We start from the raw sequence: 4,910 nt of genomic DNA on the forward strand, positions 1-4,910 counted from the left end.
GATAGACCACACCAACACTCCCCTACCCCCCCATTCAAGGTGTCAATTTACCACCTTTTTAATCTAATTGGTTTCCGGTCACTGTAGCAGTGGCGCTTGCTCTAACCTGTTTTTTCTTTTTTTTTTAAATGCATGAACTGCTCCACCCTTTCTCCAATGTATTTCCTTGTTGCGTGCTCAACCTGTTCTGTTACTCCGGTGCMAAATTGTAACCGAACCGTCCTCTCTGTTAATTGTTCATTGTTTTCTCTCTCGCTCCACGCTTGTGCAAATCTTCCCACCCTCTGAAACATAAGGAAACACTTTCCACTTTTTTGTTGTTTGTGGTCAGCATAACTGTACTTTCTGTGGTCGTCCTCACCCCAAGCAGAAACAAACAACTGAAAAGAAAGAAAGAAAGAAAGAAAAAGAATGAAAAAAAAATCCCCCTCTTGCGCTGGAGCACACATGTAATATTGATGCAGAACAGACTCGGAGAAACAGAAAATCAAATGGAATCCAAGCTAAGTTCAAATGTCGACATCGACACATGCATTTTTGATCTCTGCAGAACCTACGAGACGTTTTAAAAGATGGCGGAGGGGGGGAGCCAGGCGGGCACAGAATATATTTTTAGAAATAAGTGATGTTTCAGCGTTCGCAGTGCCGTTCAGCTCCACTTCATTTATGAGAAGGACAAATACTTGTTGAAAGAAGTTGTTCAGGAAATGGGACCTAAGATGGCGGTGGAGCTTACSCAGACTGACTTGTTTCTTTCTTCTTCYTTTTTTTTGTTAAATAGATTGGGCTTTCAAATGCACTCCAACAACATTAAGCTCTCAAWGTGCATCAGTTTCCTGACTAAAACTTTTAAAAACTGCAAAATTAAATCAAATTTTGTCAAAGACACAGGTAAAAAAAAAAGAAAAAAGATTGAGCTMAAATATTTTAGATTTTTTAATTATTTTTTTTTGTAATTAAAAAACATCAGGAGCTACTGAGTCCATCTTTAACTCTAATATAGAGGCCAGCTGACTTTATTTTTCTCAAAAGAAAAATCCAGAAAAAAAACAGAGTCTTTGCCTGATTTAAAAGTTTAAAAGGTACAAGAGAGCTAGTAAATAAGTGCAATAATTTACACATGCGCATTTCATCTGGGTTGATTTTTAATCCATGGAAACGATCAGAGTCAAACAGCTGATTAAATTAGATCAATTGCAACCGTTTTGAAAAATGTTCTAACTCGACAAAATTAGCTCAATTTCAGCATTCCAACAAAAGGGCTTTAAAACTACAGGGGATCATTTTATGTTCAGTGTTATTATTTCCAGAGGGCAACTTTTTTTATTGCCTCACAGTTGCTTTCATTGGAAGCTGTTTATTTTATGATTTTTTTCCCAAACATGGAAATGGCCACAATAATCAGAGTTGGAAAGAGGATTACAACAATTATGCAAATGTGTGTGTGTGTGTGTGTGCGTGTGTGTGTGTGCGTGCGTGCGTGCGTGCGTGCGTGCGTGTGTGTGTTTTTTAACACACAGGCACACACACGCCAACACACACACGCACACACACACATATAGTAAAATATAAATACAAATATAAAATACATTTTATCAGAAATACACAGTAATTAATTTGAAAATTAATCTTAAACAAATTGAAATCTTTTGATTTTAATATAATAAAATCCCCTTCTCTCATATAACATTTCAAACATGAGGAAAGCATAAAATGCTCGTGGAGCTGCAGAGCAGCCCACGTTGCCACATGACAGCTGCTATAAAAAACTCCTCGATAATTGCCCGGTTGTCTCTGCWCTTTGACAGTTCCTTCTGAGAGCTGCAAAACTCTGCTGTCCTCCTTCGACAGAGACACGAGAGAAACGYGAGGAGCGCTTTCAAATCTCCGAGAGGAGAGCTGTAAATGTTCCACCCTAGGTCCACACTTTTGTATTTGGCTTTCGTGGAACCTCGTCAGAATCCGCTGTGCCGTGCCRGGGCGGACTGCGACAAACGTTTATCCTCCTGATTGAAGGCTGGATCGTCGTGGTGTCGTTGCTCTGTCCATCTGTCYRGGAGGAGTGCTGAGTGCTGTCTAAAGTGAGACATCAAAAACAGCTGGACTATCGCTTTCACAATTCACAAAACTGCTAATTTACTGAGTTTGTTTATGGAGTCATAAACCCTTTCAAATTTAAACAGATCAGGATTTTCTTTTTCCACTCATAAAATGTTTAATACCAGTTAGAGACTGAAGACATGTCAGGGAGAAAATGATGAGCTGACGTGGGAATTAAACATGTTCCCTCAGCTAAAGAGACAGCAAACACGGCTGATAATTAATAATAATCCTAATAAATTATAATGTAATGTTATTTTYATAATGTAGGTTGTTTCAGAATCAATCCGATCCACTTATGGGTTTAAATCTGACATGTTTTCAGAAGAGCTTTTGGGAGTTAATGATTTGTTTAAGTAAAACCAATTAGTGGSATTTTTATAACGAATTAGCTAAATAATAAATAAACTAGGAAGAGCATTATTGGGCTTTAACAAAACCATCAATKTACAGCATCATTAMTGAATGTGAATGTAATTACAGCAAAGTTTTCTAWTTAAAGTCAAAATAGATACTAATAAGTTACGACATTAATGCATTCAATTGCATTTAATCTAAAAAGAAAAGCCTACATAGTTTGACACGTTAAAGTACACTTTGTTTTATTTGATCTGTCATAAATCAGCTCATTCAACATCAGTAAGAAATTAATATCCCATTTTCTATTACTTGACAGGCACCGAGTTGCTACGTTTTAAGGAATCGTCGTCGGTTTTGCCGCTCCAKGCAGAAGCGAGAGCAAAGACGTCCTCGTCTGATTGTCAGAGCGCTCTGACCTTTGAGTCCGTTGACCCCCGAATCATTCCATGTCTGTTTTATGTATATTTTATGTACCGCAGCCCTTCAGTRCGCAGAGGTCCACGCTTGTGACCGTTGAATGGAAACTGCTCTGAAACACGGGGGTGAATCTGTGTCCAATTACGTTGCGGGGCAAATGTCAATAGATCCAACAGATGTCCCACTTATGCTTATTTCCGATTTTATTTAGCTAAAGCGTCACTAGATGGTATAATGTATTCAGACTTGGATGGCTAAAACCTATGCTGTACCATAAAACACACACACATACATACACATATATATGTATATCAAACGAGAAGACATATCTTTTTTTTTTTTTTTTTTCACTGTTTAAAATGAACTCAGACCAAATTTCTCCTGTTCTAGGTCAGTTAAAATTACTGAAATTATTCTTGTTTGCTAAATGCCACAATAATAAGTGAAGGAATATGTCAGCAATTTAACTATTAATTTTCATTATGTATTAGTTACAGTTCATCATAATTTCTAGGGAAGTTAACAAACCCTTGCRTCTTCTCTTGGCCCCTCTTCAAAATGGGAAACACAAGGATGCAGGCCAAGTGGGGCAGCTGTGTGTTAGTCTTGAAAAGTCAGAAAATACAAGAAACAACCACATGGAAATGGCAATTGGACAATAGCAATAAAAGTCTAGATGTACCCAAATCAATAATAATAATAATAATAATAATAATAATAATAATAATAAAAAGATTATATTTTTTTGACAAGTATTAGGAAGAAAGCGGGCTTAGTCCCTTGTTTGATCCACTAATTACTAATTTCCAAAACTTCTTGTTTAAATTTGCTAAGTTTATTTAGCTGTCAACCCAATTATTTCTGTTTGTGTTGTGTCCTGTAGAGCCTGTCTAGCTAGTGGAAAACATGGCAGAAATAAATCAATTTGACAGACAATGAAACACAAGCAGAAAGATCTATGCTTGAAACTGTAAATACAGCACCACGCTATAAAAAGGAACTTTGAAGAGTATTAAATGTCAGCCACTCTTCTTTTTCTTTAAGTCATGATGAAGCACATTAGTTTCATGATGTAACGTCCATAAATTAGCTCCTTTATTTTGGTAATAAATCCCAACTAAAGCTAAAGATGAGACTCTAAATATGTCAATTCAGTTAGCTGGTATCCAGCAGGAAATGCTAAAGCTGCGATATTCATATGCGTTCTATTATGAAATAATATATCAACGCTGTTGGAAACAAGTCACAAGATGTATAGTTAGAGGAGATTTTCTGTTGGAGCAAAAACTTAAGCTTGTTTCCAGATTTATCTCCTTTAGCCACGGTGCTAACGCTAAGTATCAGAGTTGTCAGTAAGCTAGCATATCTGACTGTTGCCACGGCGCGCCCTAGCTTTGGTTGTCAGGGAAAAGGTTTACGTTTAGCCTGTTACAATAGACCTAAAAGATTTTATCATGATTTTAAAAGCATTTCATGCCTTAAATACAAACTCTTTTCTTAACACTGAAGACCAACCAGATGATTGCGTCTTCATGTTTGGTTTTTGTCTTTCTGAAATTGTAGATTTTAAATGTTTTTAGAGAGTATTGAACTTAGCACTTTCAGACTACATGCTATTATCCTGGAGTTTATGAAATGTTGACTGTCTTTCATAACTCCATTGGTTTAACAAGATAAAAACTGACAAATATTCCCTGTTTTGTCTGAGGTTTACATTACTATAGCTCACTTGATTTTGTTAATAGTAATTTAACTCATTTTGTTTTGTATTTACATTTCAAAAATGATTGCAAATGTTTTTGTTTTTTTTTTACATTTCAGCAGTTTCAACTTTATTAACAGTACCAATTATCAAAAAGCAAGTCTTCTCATTCATACTTTAAAAATGTCCAAAAGTTAGAAAAACATTCAAAGTTTTAGCTAAATGCTAAACGCTAAAACCCTGTTAGGATTTTTGCGTCTTCACTGATACCGTCTCTGCTTTGGCCCATAAATCCAACACAGCTTATGCAAGAAACACAGCAACCAACGCG

This window comes from Poecilia reticulata, linkage group LG10, assembly GCF_000633615.1.
Source record: "Poecilia reticulata strain Guanapo linkage group LG10, Guppy_female_1.0+MT, whole genome shotgun sequence".
NCBI lineage: Eukaryota > Metazoa > Chordata > Actinopteri > Cyprinodontiformes > Poeciliidae > Poecilia > Poecilia reticulata.